Source organism: Oncorhynchus mykiss, chromosome 24 (assembly GCF_057628025.1).
Source record: "Oncorhynchus mykiss isolate SJ-2025 chromosome 24, ASM5762802v1, whole genome shotgun sequence".
Taxonomy (NCBI): domain Eukaryota; kingdom Metazoa; phylum Chordata; class Actinopteri; order Salmoniformes; family Salmonidae; genus Oncorhynchus; species Oncorhynchus mykiss.
The window spans coordinates 34,073,450-34,092,500 of record NC_143045.1 but is presented as its reverse complement, the minus strand read 5'-3'; positions in this window follow the sequence as shown (position 1 = coordinate 34,092,500).

Below are 19,051 nucleotides of genomic sequence, written 5' to 3'. Positions count from 1 at the left end.
CTATTCCATTCACTCCATTCCATTCACTCCATTTCATTCCATTCACTCCATTCCATTCCATTATATTCCATTCACTCCATTCCATTCCATTCCATTATATTCCATTCACTCCATTCCATTCCATTCCATTATATTCCATTCACTCCATTCCATTCCATTCCATTCACTCCATTCCATTCTATTCACTCCATTCCATTCACTCCATTCCATTCTATTCACTCCATTCCATTCCATTCACTCCATTCCATTCCATTCTATTCACTCCATTCCATTCACTCCATTCCATTCCATTCACTCCATTCCATTCCCTTCACTCCATTCCATTCTATTCCATTCACTCCATTCCATTCACTCCATTCCATTCCATTCACTCCATTCCATTCCATTCTATTCCATTCACTCCATTCCATTCACTCCATTCCATTCACTCCATTCCATTCCATTCACTCCATTCCATTCCATTCCATTCTATTCCATTCACTCCATTCCATTCTATTCCATTCACTCCATTCCATTCTATTCCATTCACTCCATTCCAGCCATTATGATGAGCCGTCCTCCTCTCAGCAGCCTCCTGTGCTGTGTGTGTTTGTGTAAGTGTGTGTTTATTTGTGCCTGTGGGTTTTTATCAGAGACAAGGTCACCCTCAAGGCGACTCGGAGCCTTGTCGCCGTCTCTGTAACCATGGAGACAGAGCTAAGGAAGACACACACACTTCGCGGCTCTGGGTTAGCTACTTCATTTAAATGATTCGCCCCCATATATCCGTCCTTCTTTCTCTCTTTATTTCTCTCTCCCTTTATCCATCCCCTCTTCCTCTGCATCTCTCTCTTTCTTTCTCTGTTGTCTCTTCTTCCCTGACTACAACTCCCATGTTTCCCACATTTAACCAATCACATTTACAAGGCTTCTGTAGTCTGTAACACAGTAGAGTACTACCCTGCCTGTCCATTCTCTGTCAGGACAGTACTTCCCTGCCAGTCCACCAGTACAGTACTTCCCTGCCAGTCCACCAGTACAGTACTTCCCTGCCAGTCCACCAGTACAGTACAGTACTTCCCTGCCAGTCCACCAGTACAGTACTTCCCTGCCAGTCCACCAGTACAGTACAGTACTTCCCTGCCAGTCCACCAGTACAGTACTTCCCTGCCAGTCCACCAGTACAGTACTTCCCTGCCAGTCCACCAGTACAGTTCTTCCCTGCCAGTCCACCAGTACAGTACAGTACTTCCCTGCCAGTCCACCAGTACAGTACTTCCCTGCCAGTCCACCAGTACAGTACTTCCCTGCCAGTCCACCAGTACAGTTCTTCCCTGCCAGTCCACCAGTACAGTACTTCCCTGCCAGTCCACCAGTACAGTACAGTACTTCCCTGCCAGTCCACCAGTACAGTACTTCCCTGCCAGTCCACCAGTACAGTACTTCCCTGCCAGTCCACCAGTACAGTTCTTCCCTGCCAGTCCACCAGTACAGTACAGTACTTCCCTGCCAGTCCACCAGTACAGTACTTCCCTGCCAGTCCACCAGTACAGTACTTCCCTGCCAGTCCACCAGTACAGTTCTTCCCTGCCAGTCCACCAGTACAGTACAGTACTTCCCTGCCAGTCCACCAGTACAGTACAGTACTTCCCTGCCAGTCCACCAGTACAGTACTTCCCTGCCAGTCCACCAGTACAGTACTTCCCTGCCAGTCCACCAGTACAGTACAGTTCTTCCCTGCCAGTCCACCAGTACAGTACTTCCCTGCCAGTCCACCAGTACAGTACTTCCCTGCCAGTCCACCAGTACAGTACAGTACTTCCCTGCCAGTCCACCAGGACAGTTCTCCCCTGCCCGTCCACCAGTACAGTACTTCCCTGCCAGTCCACCAGTACAGTACTTCCCTGCCAGTCCACCAGTACAGTACAGTACTTCCCTGCCAGTCCACCAGTACAGTACTTCCCTGCCAGTCCACCAGTACAGTACTTCCCTGCCAGTCCACCAGTACAGTACTTCCCTGCCAGTCCACCAGTACAGTACAGTACTTCCCTGCCAGTCCACCAGGACAGTTCTCCCCTGCCAGTCCACCAGTACAGTACTTCCCTGCCAGTCCACCAGTACAGTACTTCCCTGCCAGTCCACCAGTACAGTACAGTACTTCCCTGCCAGTCCACCAGTACAGTACAGTTCTTCCCTGCCAGTCCACCAGTACAGTACTTCCCTGCCAGTCCACCAGTACAGTACTTCCCTGCCAGTCCACCAGTACAGTACAGTTCTTCCCTGCCAGTCCACCAGTACAGTACTTCCCTGCCAGTCCACCAGTACAGTTCTTCCCTGCCAGTCCACCAGTACAGTACTTCCCTGCCAGTCCACCAGTACAGTACAGTACTTCCCTGCCAGTCCACCAGGACAGTTCTCCCCTGCCCGTCCACCAGTACAGTACAGTACTTCCCTGCCAGTCCACCAGTACAGTACAGTACTTCCCTGCCAGTCCACCAGTACAGTACAGTTCTTCCCTGCCAGTCCACCAGTACAGTACTTCCCTGCCAGTCCACCAGTACAGTACTTCCCTGCCAGTCCACCAGTACAGTACTTCCCTGCCAGTCCACCAGTACAGTACTTCCCTGCCAGTCCACCAGTACAGTACTTCCCTGCCAGTCCACCAGTACAGTACAGTACTTCCCTGCCAGTCCACCAGGACAGTTCTCCCCTGCCCGTCCATTCTCTGTCCACTCAACAGTGGACTGTATCTCTTCTTAGTATTGTGGTAATAATCTGTTAATTATTTCTTGTGGCGCTGGTGTTATGTTCACGGTACATTATGTTCTCAGTGTGTTACAGCTGGTAGTCAAATATCCATGGACTGCTGCTTTTATAACGGACAACGTGTCTTGTTTTTTATTCACTTTCATCTTAAATATGGTGTTTAAATGAATTGCAACACAGACCATCATGTAACCACCTCAACATTTTGTTGTATTTATCTAATGAATGTTGTATTGTGATCCTTCTGTAATGTGTTTGAATATTAGATTAATAGAGATATATCAACTGTACATACCAATGTAGCCAGGTTGTAATAACAGATTTATATTCACTTTTAGAGATTATGCTTTGAATAAACCATAGCTTTTTCAGATGATTTGTCAACTTCCTGTTGTGTGTCAACTTGAGACTCACTGTGTTAGAGCTCTCTCTCTCTCTCTCTCTCTCTCTGTGTGTGTGTGTGTGTGTGTGTGTGTATATGTAATTGCCTATTAAAACAAATCATGTTTGTTTTGATTCCAGTGACCTTTGATTGACCTTCCATGTGACAGACGGTAGACTCTTCAGAAAATCAGATCGCTGTCCTCACAGTCCCTCTCATGTCTGTTTTGGGAATAAAATATCAGTGTACCATCTCACAGTGAACATAGAATACAAGGTAGTAAAGTGTGTGTGTGTGTGTGTGTGTGTGTGTGTGTGTGTGTGTGTGTGTGTGTGTGTGTGTGTGTGTGTGTGTGTGTGTGTGTGTGTGTGTGTGTGTGTGTGTGTGTGTGTGTGTGTGTGTGTGTGTGTGTGTGTGTGTGTGTGTGTGTGTGTGTGTGTGTGTGTGTGTGTGTGTGTGTGTGTGTGTGTGTGACAGAGAAAGAAACAAAGAGAGCGGTAACAGGATGAAGCAGTATGCGTTGTAAACATTCCCAAGCCCCTTGGATCACTGTTATTGGATTCAGGAAAAACAGATTCCTTCCCTGTGGCACGGAATTAGGCTCACATCTCAAACATTACCATTCTGCCCTTGTTGAGGTGGATGTCTATTGAGGCAGACCCCACACCTCTCTGATTCAGAGGGTTGATTAAGTGCGGAAGACACATTTCAGTTGAATGTGTTCACTTGTACAACTGACTAGGTATCTCCCCTTTCCCTCATCTCTCTCAGCACACACCGGTTGCCATGACCTGAATGTCCCCACAGATATCCACATTTTCTATCAAGCATTTCAATATTCACTCCTCTGATTAGAAAATACATCAAATTTTATTTGTCACATGCGCCGAATACAACAGATGTTGACCTTACAGTGAAATGCTTACTGACAAGCCCTTAACCAACAATGTCATTTTAAGAAAGTATGTGTTAAGTAAAAAATAGATAAGTAAGAAATAAGAATAACAAATAATTAAAGAGCAGTAGTAAAATAACAATAGCGAGTGTCACGCCCTGACCTTAGAGAGCCTTTTAATGTCTCTATTTGGTTTGGTCAGGGTGTGATTTGGGGTGGGCAATTCTATGTTTTGTTATCTATGATTTTGTATTTCTATGTTTTGGCCGGGTATGGTTCTCAATCAGCGACAGCTGTCTATCGTTGTCTCTGATTGGGAACCATACTTAGGTAGCCCTTTTCCCACCTGTCTTTGTGGGAAGTTGACTTTGTTTAGGGCACATAGCCTTTGAGCTTCACGGTTTGTTTTTGTAGTGTTTATTGTTTTGTTTGGCGTCATTTTGATCAATAAAATAAAATGTACGCTCACCACGCTGCACCTTGGTCCTCTCCTTCTAACAGCCGTGACAGCGAGGCTATATACAGGGGGTAGAGAGTCAATGTGCAGGGGCACCGGTTATTTGAGCTAATATGTACAGCTAGGTAGAGTTAAAGTGACTATGCATAGATAATAAACAGAGTAGCGTAAAATAGGGGGGTGGGGGCAATGCAAATAGTCTGAGTAGCCATTTGATTAGATGTTCAGCAGTCTTATGGCTTGGGGTTAGAAGCTATTGAGAAGGCTTTTGGACCTAGAATTGGCGCTCCGGTACCGCTTGCCAGTCATGCACGCTGACGTCAGTCGCAAGTTGTACAGTATTTCCTCCGACACATTGGTGCGGCTGGCTTAAATGACCAGTGTGTCAAGAAGCAGTGCAGCTTGGAAGAGTCATGTTTCGGAGGACTCATGGCTCTCAACCTTCGCCTCTCCCGAGTCCGTACGGGACTTGCAGTTGTCATGACGTTGCCCTCTTTGGACACAGCGAGCACCATCTCCCTACCTCGGCACAATCTCTCTCTGTCTCCTACAACCAGGCTGATGTGGTCAGAGAGGTCGTAAATTCCTGGAGGAGATTATCTCCTCATGGCCACAGTATAGAGACAGAGTGAGTTTCATAGAGAGAACAAATTAATTTCTTCCACCTCACAGAACTGGAGAACAGAACGACATTTATGTTCTTGAGAAGGTATAATAGATTGGTGAAGATTCCAGCTACGAACTGGTCCGTTTGGTACAAGTTTGTGAAACTCATGGGAGACAATACAGCCACATTATCATAACACTGTTTATACAATAGCCTCAGTTATGAGGCTTACATCTAATTGTTGTATAAGATGAATGAGTTAGGATGATACTGTTTGTGAAATTGTGTAATGTGATTTTGGACTGTTTAATGAAGGAAATTCCCTAAAAAGTTTCACTAAGTCATTGGCACGCCCCCAGGGGCACAGACAGGACCTGTCATTAGACAGCCTTTTTCTATGTCCCGAATAAAACTCCCGCCTGGGTTTTCTATCACCAGACCGAGCTTACCTCAATTACGAGATGGCTAAAGGTTGCAGACCAGCTTACCACAAGAGGGCCAAGGTTTGAGCAGAGACCATAAACCTGAGTATAAGCTAAGGTTTGAGTAGATTGATGAATCTTTTAACCATACCACATGGTTAAACTCTTAGACTATCGATACCGACAGAATAAGAACAAGTCTTTGATATTAATTACTAGTCTGCAGCTAGGAATTCGGTGTCATTGAACGCGAAGACCGACAACCGCCGAAACATCTAGCCTATAACGACATGAATGAATGTCACTCTGAACTATCCATTCTAACCACAACAGAGAGAGAGGAAAAACTCTCCAACAAAAACAAACTTTTCAACAGAGATCCCGACGACTCACTGACCATAAATATATATATATATATATTGATTGCAATTATTCCAGAATGAGTGAGCGTTCATGTGCAAAGGATTAGCATTTCAATTGTTATAATTATCAACTCTGTAGTGCCTTCTCAGCTGACCCCTACTCCCCTTTTGTCTAACAAGCTGCCATGATGGTTTAGCCCACTAGGGCATATTCCGCTATCATTTCTTTGTAACCATATCTACTTTGTTTGTTTGTTTATGCATTTCTGTGAATTACTTAGTTAGTAAATAAACGATTTTAAGACAATTGATGTATGTATGACTCATAGTGAAGACTGGGTTTGTGCAGATAACCAACAATTTACGACGTTTGGAATGAGACTAACATGAGGTAAATAATAATTCATTAATTCGAAGACTAATTGATCGGATATTAAAATATCTGAAAGTTATATTAGGAAAATTAAAACTTTGTAATCTGAATATTTTCCTTGGTGCCCCGCCTTCCTAGTTAATTACAGTTACATGAATAATCAGTCTAATCGCGTAATAATAATTACAGAGAGCTATTTGAAAAATAAGTCTTCAGTTTTAAAGATGCCAAAGACACCACACAGTTGTGGGACAAGAATGTAACTACCAATTTGATATCACAAAATTGAGGAGAAAAAGTCAAAACAGTTTAGACAATATGAAGACAAAGTCCCTCAATTCTCTATCGATCACTTAAGTTTCAAGTTTCATTTTTTTCATGGCACATGCACAAGTACAGTTAAATGTCTTTCTCGTAAACCCCAACAACGGAAAGCCCAACAATGGAATAATCAATTACAATGTATTACTTAAAATTAAAAACATTTAAAAACACAATAGATATATATGAAGTAAGCATACCATATACAGGAAATATTTAAAAAGTCAGTTCCAATACCATATTTACATGTGCAGGGATGCTGGAGTGATGGAGGTAGATTGTCTATCGATCACTTAATGATGATGGAGGTAGAATCGATGCAGCAGGTAGCCTAGTGGTTAGGGCGTTGGCCTAGTAACCGAAAGGTTGCAAGATTGAATCCCCAAGGTAACAATCTGTCGTTCTGCCCCTGAACAAGGCAGTTACCCCACTGTTCATAGGCCGTCATTGAAAATAAGAATTTGTTCTTAATTTTTTTTTTACAAGCATTTCACTACACTCGCATTAACATCTACTAACCATGTGTATATGACAAATGAAATTTGATTTGATTTAGATGTTCAGGAGTCAGAAGTGGCGCCCCTAGTGGACGGGGACTTTAATGCAGGCAAACATAAATCAGTTTTACCTAATATTTACCAGCATGTCACATGTGCAATCAGGGAAAAAAAATCCTAGACCACCTTTACTCCACACACAAAGATGCATACAAAGCTCTCCCACGCCCTCCATTTGTCAAATCTGACCACAATTCTATCCTCCTGATTCCTGCTTACAAGCAAAAACTAAAGCAGGAAGTACCAGTGACTCCCTCAATACGGAAGTGGTCAGATGATGCGGATGCTACATTACAGGACTGCTTTTCTAGCACAGACTGGAATATGTTCCGCGATTCATCTAATGACACTGAGAAATACACCACCTCAGTCATAAGTGCATCGATGACGTTGTCATGCGCGGACCAACTGTCAAGTGTCTTCACTGACCTTTTCAACCTCTCCCTGACGGAGTCTGTAATACCTACGTGTTTCAAGCAGACCACCATAGTCCCTGTGCCCAAGGAAGCAAAGGTAACCTGTCTAAATGATTACCGCCCTGTGGCACTTACTTCGATAGCCAGGAAGTGCTTTGAAAGGCTGGTCATGTCTCACATCAACAGCATCCTCCCGGATACCCTAGACCCACTCCAATTTGCATAACACCCCAACAGATCCACAGATGACACAATCTCAATCGCACTCCACACCGCCCTTTCTCACCTGGACAAAAGGAATACCTATGTGAGAATGCTGTTCATCAACTACAGCTCAGCGTTCAGCACCATAGTGCCCACGAAGCTCATCACTAAGCTAAGAACTCTTAGACTAAACACCTCCCTCTGCAACTGGATCCTGGACTTCGTGACGTGCCGCCCCCAGGTGGTAAGAGTGGGCAACAACACGTCTGCCACGCTGATCTTTAACACTGGGGCCCCTCAGGGGTGTGTACTTAGTTCCCTCCCGCATTCCCTCTTCACCCATGACTGCGTGGCCAAACACGACTCCAACACCATCATTAAGTTTGCTGACGGCACAACAATGGTAGGCCTGATCACCGACAACAATTAAACAGCCTATAGGGAGGAGGTCAGAGAACTGGCAATGTGGTGCCAGGACAACAACCTCTCCCTCAATGTGAGCAAGACAAAGGAGCTGATCATGGACTACTGGAAAAGGTGGACCAAACAAGCCCCCATTAACATCGACGAGGCTGTAGTGGAGCGGGTCGAGAATTTCAAGTTCCTTGGTGTCCACACCACCAACAAACTATCATGGTCCAAACATACCAAGACAGTTGTGAAGAGGGCACAACAAAACCTTTTCCCCCTCAGGAGGTTTGGCACAGGCCCCCAGATCCTCAAGAGGTTCTGCAGCTGTACCATCCTGACTGGTTGCATCACTGCCTGGTATGGCAACTGCTCGGCATCTGATCGTAAGGCACTACAGAGGGTAATGCGAACGGCCCAGTACATCACTGGGGCCAAGCTTCCTGCCATCCAGGACCTATATAATAGGCGGTGTCAGAGGAAAGCCCATAAAATTGTCAGGGACTCCAGTCACCCAATTTGTAGACTGTTTCTACCCCCAAACCATCAGACTGCTGAACAATTCATAAAACTCGCCACTGAACAATTTACGTTGACAATACCCCCCCCCCCCCCCTTCCCTCTTGTGTTGCTGCTACTCGCTGTGTGTTTGTTACCTATGCATAGTAACTTCGCCCCCACCTACATGTACAGATTACCTCAACTAGCCTGTACCCCTGCACACTGACTCGGTACCGGTGCCCCCAGTATATAGCCTCGTTATTCTTATTGAGATGGCGTCGTCTATGGATCTGTTTGGGCAGTATGCAAATTGGACTGGGTCCAGGGTGTCTGGGATGGTTAATGTGTGCCTAAGCAGCGTCTCAAAGCACTTCATGATTACAGAAGTGAGTTACAGGGCGGTAGTCATTGTGGCATGAATCCTTAGAGTTCCTAGGAACAGGGATAATTATAATTCAAACGTGGATATTACAGACTGGGACCAGGAGAGGTTGAAAATTACAGTGAATATGCCTGACAGTGGTTCTGTGCATGCTCTGAGAACGCACCCTAGAATACAGTCGGGGCCCGCAGCCTTGCGGGTGTTGACCTGATTAAAGACCCTCGTTGGCCTCGGAGAGCGAGATCACCCAGTCCTCTGGGTCGGTGACGGCCCTCACACCCGGCTTGATGTTGTTGTTGTCAAAGACGGAATAAAATGCATTGAGTTTGTCTGGTAGAGAGGCATCGTCGGGCAGATCACGGTTGGGTCTTTCTTTGTAATCCGTAATGAACTGTAGCCTCTCCCACATGCAGTGGGTGTCGTAGCCTGTGTATTATGATTCCACCTTATTCCTATATTGTTATTATTTGATGACTCTGTGGAGGTCATAGCAGGACTTCTTGTACTTATTCCCGCCTCCTGCCGTAGCATCAGCGTTGTCTATGATAGCTCTGTGTGACCAGGTAGCCCTGGTCTTTAGTTTAATGCCAACCTCAGCAAGGTCACACACACATACACCCAGGGTCTACCCGCTCATTTGTTGTAAGTGGTTGTGAATTGTAGCACTGATATGTGAGAGTGTGTGTAAGAGAGAAAGAGAGAGCGAGAGAGAATAATGCATGCAGAGCAGAATTAGGCCGATAACCACTTATTATCAAAATCCAGAAAAGAGTCGTTAAATTCTACAACCACTTAAAAGGAAGAGATCCCCAAACCTTCTATAACAAAGCCTTCACCTACAGAGGGTTGAGTGGCGCAGCTGTCTAAGGCACTGCATCTCAGTGCTAGATGCGTCACTACAGACCCTGGTTCGATTCCAGGCTGTATCACAATCACCCGTGATTGGGAGTCCCATAGTGTGGTGCACAATTGGCCCAGCGTCATCTGGGTTTGGCCAGGGTAGGCTGTCATTATAAATAAGAATTTGCTCTTAACTGACTTAACGAGTTAAATAAAATATGAAGCTGGAGAAGAGTCCCCTAAGCAAGCTCGTCCTGGGGCTCTGTTCACAAACACACCCCACAGAGCCCCAGGACAGCAACACAATTAGACCCAACCAAATCATGAGAAAATAGAAAGATAATTACTTGACACATTGGAAAGAATTAACAAAAAAACAGAGCAAACTAGAATGATATTTGGCCTTAAACAGAGAGTACACAGTGGCAGAATACCTGACCATTGTGACTGACCTAAACTTAAGGAAAGCTTTGACTATGTACAGATTCAGTGAGCATAGCCCTGCTGCTGTAGGCAGACCTGGCTCTCAAGAGAAGACAAGCTCTGTGCTGACTGCCCACAAAATGAGGTGGAAACTGAGCTGCACTTCCTAACCTCCTGTCAAATGTATGATCATATTAAAGACACAAATTTCCCTCAGATTACACAGATCCACAAAGAATTTGAAGACAAACCCAATTTTGATAAACTCCCATATCTACTGGGTGAAATTCCACAGTGTGTCATCACAGCAGCAAGATTTGTGACCTGTTGCCACGAGAAAAGGGCAACCAGTGAAGAACAAACACAATTTTAAATACAACCCATATTTATGTTGATTTATTTTCCCTTTTTTACTTTAACTATTTGCGCATCGTTACAACACTATATATTTACATAATATGACATTTGTAATGTCTTAGTTCTTTTGGAACTTCTGTGTGTGTTATGTTTACTGTTAATTTTTATTGTTTATTTCACTTTTGTATATTATCTAATTCACTTGCTTTGGAAATGTTAACGTATGTTTCCCATGCCAATAAAGCGAGAGATTCTTCCACTCTCTACTTTCAAGAACTTTCTCTCTACCTCCTCTTTCTCCCTCTCCCCTGTGACTTCTAAAAGAAGGAGCGAGAGAGGGAAAGAGAGAGATATCTAAAGGAGGTTTGATCATGGGGTCCTTCTGTCACTGAGAGATGGAGTAAATCAGCTCCACGTGATCAAACTAACTTCACCACACGCGCACACACACACACACACACACACACACACACACACACACACACACACACACACACACACACACACACACAGAGTGGAGCAAACCTCACGGTCGGACAAAGGCTTGGTTAGTGTAACATCAATAAGACTCACTTTACAGCAGATGTGTTTGATTCAGAGGCGAGAAGGCATACTCTGAATGTGAATAAAAGTAGAATCAATAGCCAGGCCCAGGGGAAGGCTGTGAATGAAATAGTATGAGCACCCCGTAGTCTGATCGATATATGTGTGAGTAGCTACTACTATCTTAAATATAGAGCACATTTTCAAAGGAGATCCCAGAATATCAACCTCCCATATAGAATCAGTTTGAATGAGTCATCATCCAGACTGGAGCAGGACTGAAGAGTACTCAGAATATGAATCACTCTCTGAGGGTAGAGCCAGGGCCATGGGCACTCAGCACTCCCAACCCGCTCCTTCATGTCTGCACACAGTAAGGTCTAAAGGAGGGGGCTAGGAGGTTAGGTGCTAGGGGAATAAGGGGAATAAGGGGTAGATGTATGGGCTTAGAGTGCTAGGGGAGGGGGCTAGACGTATGGGCTAGAGTGCTAGTGGAAGGAGCTAGACGTATGGGCTAGAGTGCTAGGGGAAGGAGCTAGACGTATGGGCTAGAGTGCTAGGGGAAGGAGCTAGACGTATGGGCTAGGGGAAGGGGCTAGTGAGTTAGGGGAATAGGTCCTAGGGGAAAGGGCTAAACTAGAATCCTTAGTTGCCTCGTCCATTTTTGGATTTATATTCAACAAAAATATAAACGCAATATACAACAATTTCATTGACTTTACTGAGTTGCAGGTCATTTAAGGAAATACATTAACTAATTAGTCCCTAGTCTATGGATTACACATGACTGGGATTATAGATATGCTATGTTGGTCACAGATACCTTAATAAAATAAAGGGCCTCACAATGGGCCTCAGGATCTCAACACGGTATTTTTGTGCATTCAAATTTCCATCGATTGTGTTTGTTGTCCGTAACTTATGCCTGGCTATACCATAACCCGGGCGGCATTTAGTCTAGAGTTTAAAGCGTTGGACTAGTAACCGAAAGGTTGCAAGATTGAATCCCCGAGCTGACAAGGTAAAAATCTGTCGTTCTGCCCTTGAACAAGGCACTTAACCCACTGTTCCTAGGCTGTCATTGAAAATAAGAATTTGTTCTTAACTGACTTGCCTAGTTAAAGGTAAAATGATCAAATAAAACCCCACTGCCACCATGGGGCACTCCGTTCACAAAATTGACATCAGCAAACCGCTCGTCCACACAAGCTGTTTGTGAGGCCGGTTGGACAAATTCTCTAAAACGACATTGGAGGCAGTTTAAGGTAGTGACATGAACATTGAATTCTCTGGCAAGTCAGTATGCATGCCAATTGCATGCTCTCTCAAAACTTGAGACATCTGTGGCATTGTGCTGTGTGACAAACTGCACATTTTAGAGTGTCCTTTTATTGTCCCCAGCACAAGGTGCACCTGTGTAATTATCAATCCGTTTAATCAGCTTCTTGATATGCCACACCTGTTAGAAGGATGGATTATCTTGGCAAAGACCTGGGATCTTTTATTTCAGCTCAGGAAACATGGGGCCAACACTTGTGTTTTTGTTCTGTGTGTATTTATGATATTCACTGATTGTACAAAACATTAGGAACACCTGCTCTTACAATGACATAAACTGACCAGGTGAATCCAGGTAAACGCTATGATACCTTATTGATGTCACCTGTTGAATCCACTTCCAATCAGTGTAGATGAAGGGGAGGAGACAAGTTAAAGAAGGATTTTTAAGCCTTGAGATAATTGAGACATGGATTGTGTGTGTGTGTGCCATTCAGAGGGGGAATGGTCAAGACAAAAGATTTAAGTGCCTTAGAACAGGGTATGGTAGTAGGTTCCAGGCACACCGGTTTGAGTGTGTCAAGACTGGAAACGCTAGTGGGTTTTTCATGATCAACAGTTTCCCATGTGTATCAAAGAATTGTCCACCACATAAACGAACATCCAACCAACTTGACATAAGCGTGGGAAGTCAACATGGGCCAGCATCCCTGTGGAACGCTTTCAACACCTTGTAGAGTCTATGCCCCGACGAATTGAGGCTGTTCTGAGGGCAAAATGGAGGGCTGATACTCAATATTAGTAAGGTGTTCTTAATATTTGGTATACTCAGTGTGTACCCATTTTAAAGAATATAACTAATTCATGCCTCATGAGCTTAGTTCAGATGTTGTATCCTATCAGAACCAAAGATATAAGCTTGTTTTACACCAATGTTTTTAAGGGGGGTTGTTTATGAACCAGGCCTACTCTGAGAATGCCCTTAGAAGCAGTTTTGGCTCAGGGTGCAGCCACATTAAAGCTCTCAGGGTGTGTGTGTGTGTGTGTGTGTGTGTGTGTGTGTGTGTGTGTGTGTGTGTGTGTGTGTGTGTGTGTGTGTGTGTGTGTGTGTGTGTGTGTGTTTTTTTTTTGAGAGAGAGTATATGTCTGTTGGCTCAAATGGTCTTGGCAGAGAGGAGGGAACGGAGAGTATCGGTCAGCAATGCCCTTCCCCTCTGAGCCAACGGACTCTCTTCTGGCATCACAAACACACACACACACACACAACAGTATGTTGTATGTGAGTGTGTGTCCTTTCCATGCCCTTAGTTTTACTGGTAATTGGATTGGAAGTAGGCTGAGTGCCAGTATGTGCGTGAGCCCACAAGTGCCTGTTCCAGGAAGAGAGATCTGTCCAGCAGCTGTTTTCAACTCAGAGTACATTGTCACCCTCTTACGGCCCGCTCCCCAAACAACCTTCCACTCCCTCACACACCTGATCCCAATATGGTGGGAACTGGCTTCACGTAGAAGACCAGATGGAGCCATCCCCATATTACTGGTAGTAGAAGGCCAGATGGAGCCATCCCCATATTACTGGTAGTAGAAGGCCAGATGGAGCCATCCCCATATTACTGGTAGTAGAAGGCCAGATGGAGCCATCCCCATATTACTGGTAGTAGAAGGCCAGATGGAGCCATCCCTATATTACTGGTAGTAGAAGACCAGATGGAGTCATCCCCATATTACTGGTAGTAGAAGGCCAGATGGAGTCATCCCCATATTACTGGTAGTAGAAGGCCAGATGGAGCCATCCCTATATTACTGGTAGTAGAAGGCCAGATGGAGCCATCCCCATATTACTGGTAGTAGAAGACCAGATGGAGCCATCCCCATATTGCTTTACATCTGTAGCACTTCCTGTGTGCCTTATCAGGCCTGGGGCGGTGGAAGACAGGAAGGGAGCATGCATTCATGCAGACGAGCATTGAACTGTTTGATTGGTCAAGTGGAAGCAGTAGTTGTTATGGCATCAGAGCATTCTGAAGCATTCCGAGCCCCCCGCACACTCATACTCACCCCTCATACCCACCCTCACCCCTCATACCCACCATCACCCCTCATATTCACCCTCACCCCTCATACTCATACCTTATACTCACCCCTCATAATCATACTCAACCCTCATGCCCACCATCACCCCTCATATGCACCCCTCATACTCACCCTCACACCTCATACTCACCCCTCATACTCACCCCCCATACTAACCCTCACCCCTCATACTCACCCCTCAAACTCACCCCTCATACTCATCAATCATACTCACCCCTCATATTCACCCCTCATACTAACCCTCACCCCTCATACTCACCCCTCAAACTCACCCCTCATACTCATCAATCATACTCACCCCTCATACTCACCGCTCATACTCACCCCTCATACTCACCCTCACACCTCATACTCACCCCTCATACTCACCACTCATACTCACCCCTCATACTCATACTCACCCTCACACCTCATACTCACCACGCATACTCACCCCTCATACTCACCCCTCATACTCATCCTCACACCTCATACTCACCCCTCATACTCACCCCTCATACTCACCCCTCATACTCACCACTCATACTCATCCTCACCCCTAATATCTACCCGCATCCCTCATACCCACACTCATACCCACAAATGACACCCTTTTCCCTATTTAGTGCACAACTTTTAACCAAGGCCTATAGGGAGCTAGTCAAACGTAGTGCACTAAATAGGGAATAGAGTACAATTTGGGATGTAGCCGTTCTGTTTCTGTCTGGCTGCTTCTGTAACCCACAGAAATAAATCTGATAAATGTATTTCTGTATTGCAGCTCGATGCCGTACAGAATCCCATTCCTCTCTCTCTGTCTGTAATATTAAAGACTGGTCTCTGTCTGTCTGACCACACAGTGATGTATTGTAATATTAGAGACTGGTCTCTGTCTGTCTGACCACACAGTGATTTATTGTAATATTAGAGACTGGTCTCTGTCTGTCTGACCACACTGTGATTTATTGTAATATTAGAGACTGGTCTCTGTCTGTCTGACCACACATTGATGTATTGTAATATTAGAGACTGGTCTCTGTCTGTCTGACCACACAGTGATGTATTGTAATATTAGAGACTGGTCTCTGTCTGTCTGACCACACAGTGATTTATTGTAATATTAGAGACTGGTCTCTGTCTGTCTGACCACACAGTGATTTATTGTAATATTAGAGACTGGTCTCTGTCTGTCTGACCACACAGTGATGTATTGTAATTCTGAGAGAGAATAAGCAACAGCACATAACAACATGTGATGCCCCAGACGACACTAATCTTTTCAGATTAGAGAGAGATGGGGAGCGAGAGAGAGAGGAGAGAGAGAGAGAGAGAGAGAGAGAGGAGAGAGAGAGAGACACAGAGAGAGAGACAGAGAGAGAGAAAGAGTGAGAGAGAGAGAAAGAGAGAGAGAGACAGAGAGAGAGAGACATAGAGAGAGAGAGGCAGGAGAGAGAGAGACAGGAGAGAGAGAGAGACAGGAGAGAGGAGAGAGAGAGACAGAGAAAGAGTGAGAGAGAGAGACAGGAGAGAGAGAGACAGGAAAAAGAGACAAAGAGAGAGAGAAAAAGAGAGACAGGAGAGAGAGAGACAGGAGAGAGGAGAGAGAGACAGAGAGAGAGACAGAGAGAGAGACAGAGAAAGAGTGAGAGAGAGAAAGAGTGAGAGAGAGAGGAGAGAGAGAGAAAGAGTGAGAGAAAGAGAGAGAGAGAGAGACAGGAGAGAGTAGAGAGAGACAGAGAAAGAGTGAGAGAGAGAAAGAGTGAGAGAGAGAGAAATAGTGAGAGAGAGAGAAAGAGTGAGAGAGAGAGGAGAGAGAGAGAAAGAGTGAGAGAAAGAGAGAGAGAGAGAGACAGGAGAGAGTAGAGAGAGACAGAGAAAGAGTGAGAGAGAGAAAGAGTGAGAGAGAGAGAAAGAGTGAGAGAGAGAGGAGAGAGAGAAAGAAAGAGTGAGAGAGAAAGAGAGAGAGAGACATAGAGAGAGAGACAGAGAGAGAGAGAAAGAGAGAGAGAGAGACAGGAGAGACAGGAGAGAGAGAGAGAGAGAGGAGAGAGGAGAGAGAAAGACAGAGAGAGACAGAGAAAGAGGGAGAGAGAGAGAGAAATAGTGAGAGAGAGACAAAGAGTGAGAGAGAGAGAAAGAGTGAGAGAGAGGAGAGAGAGAGAGACAGGAGAGAGGGAGAGACAGGAGAAAGAGACAAAGAGAGAGATAAAAAGAGAGACGGGAGAGAGAGAGAGAGAGAGAGAGAGAGAGATAGAGAGAGAGCGAGAGAGAGACAGGAGAGAGAGAGAGGAGAATGAGAGACAGCAGCAGAGAGAGGGAGGGAGGAGCGTTGTTAAACTAATGTCCAGACAGTGTCAGCGTGTCGTTGTGAAACCTTGCTCCTGCTGCGATCCTTCCATCGATCCCTGCATCAGGAGGGGAGAACACGCAAAATGGAGGAGAGACAGAGGAGGAGTATCCAAATGAAGGAGAGAGTATCGACCTACTTCCACCTCCACAGCTGTGTCATTGATGCCTTGTCTGTCTCGCCTTACCCCGTGGGACGCTGGGTAATTCTTTGTTTGTGAGTCTTTATTGGCTATCTTGGTTCTGGAGCCCGGATCTCTGTGGTGTCTGTATCCCCCGGCAACACTAGGACTATAGCGACACAGTCAGAATTTTCTCTCAGGAGCTGTGGGCCTTTTGGGGTTGTAGTGAGGGAACAGTTTAGACAGTGCACCATTCACTATAGCACCACCACCCCATTAGCCTGCATCACACCATCTGGAAATATCTGTCCTGCTACTCACTAGAGGAACGCAATGTCAGACGGACAAGGAAGCCACCAACAGGAAGTCTGCATGCCCTCCCTCCAGAAACAGCTGTCCCCCTCATACAGCCCATATGCTCCGCCTGAATATCACACTCATCTCTCTCTTTCATGCCTTCTTTCTTCCCTAATGCTTTGATTTAGTGCCAGGGGGTTGGCGTCACTCCGCCTGGGCACCCTACTCTAGTGTCCTCTGCCTGTCACAGGAGAGAGCTTCTTCTCATCTGAGAGGTGTGTGGGTATGCACGCGTGCATGTGTTTGTGTTTGTATGCACGTGTGCATGCGTACATGTGTTTGAATGCAAGCGTGCATGCGTTCATGTGTATTTGCTTGCATGCACGCGTGCATGCGTTCATGTGTTTGTGTTTGTATGCACGCGTGCATGCGTTCATGTGTTTGTGCTTGTATGCACACGTGCATACATTCATGTGTTTGTGTGTGTCTTGTTTGTGAGCTCATCCAGTTCCTTATAAGGAGATATTCAGCTAGAAGAGATTCAGCTTCAATCAGTGTTAGCCCTGCAGAGTAATAAGACTGTTTACAACTGAATGAAGCGTGGTAGGTCTCTGGCTTCTTACTTTGAGATAGAAGCTGTTGTGATGCTCTCAGTAAGAAGTAGATATATAGATAGAAGCTGTTGTGATGCTCTCAGTAAGAAGTAGATACAGTGCCTTGCGAAAGTATTCGGCCCCCTTGAACTTTGCGACCTTTTGCCACATTTCAGGCTTCAAACATAAAGATATAAAACTGTATTTTTTTGTGAAGAATCAACAACAAATGGGACACAATCATGAAGTGGAACGACATTTATTGGATATTTCAAACTTTTTTAACAAATCAAAAACTGAAAAATTGGGCGTGCAAAATTATTCAGCCCCCTTAAGTTAATACTTTGTAGCGCCACCTTTTGCTGCGATTACAGCTGTAAGTCGCTTGGGGTATGTCTCTATCAGTTTTGCACATCGAGAGACTGAAATTTTTTCCCATTCCTCCTTGCAAAACAGGTCGAGCTCAGTGAGGTTGGATGGAGAGCATTTGTGAACAGCAGTTTTCAGTTCTTTCCACAGATTCTCGATTGGATTCAGGTCTGGACTTTGACTTGGCCATTCTAACACCTGGATATGTTTCTTTTTGAACCATTCCATTGTAGATTTTGCTTTATGTTTTGGATCATTGTCTTGTTGGAAGACAAATCTCCGTCCCAGTCTCAGGTCTTTTGCAGACTCCATCAGGTTTTCTTCCAGAATTGTCCTGTATTTGGCTCCATCCATCTTCCCATCAATTTGAACCATCTTCCCTGTCCCTGCTGAAGAAAAGCAGGCCCAAACCATGATGCTGCCACCACCATGTTTGACAGTGTTCAGGGTGATGAGCTGTGTTGCTTTTACGCCAAACATAACATTTTGCATTGTTGCCAAAAAGTTACATTTTGGTTTCATCTGACCAGAGCACCTTCTTCCACATGTTTGGTGTGTCTCCCAGGTGGCTTGTGGCAAACTTTAAACTACACTTTTTATGGATATCTTTAAGAAATGTCTTTCTTCTTGCCACTCTTCCATAAAGGCCAGATTTGTGCAATATATGACTGATTGTTGTCCTATGGACAGAGTCTCCCACCTCAGCTGTAGATCTCTGCAGTTCATCCAAAGTGATCATGGGCCTCTTGGCTGCATCTCTGATCAGTCTTCTCCTTGT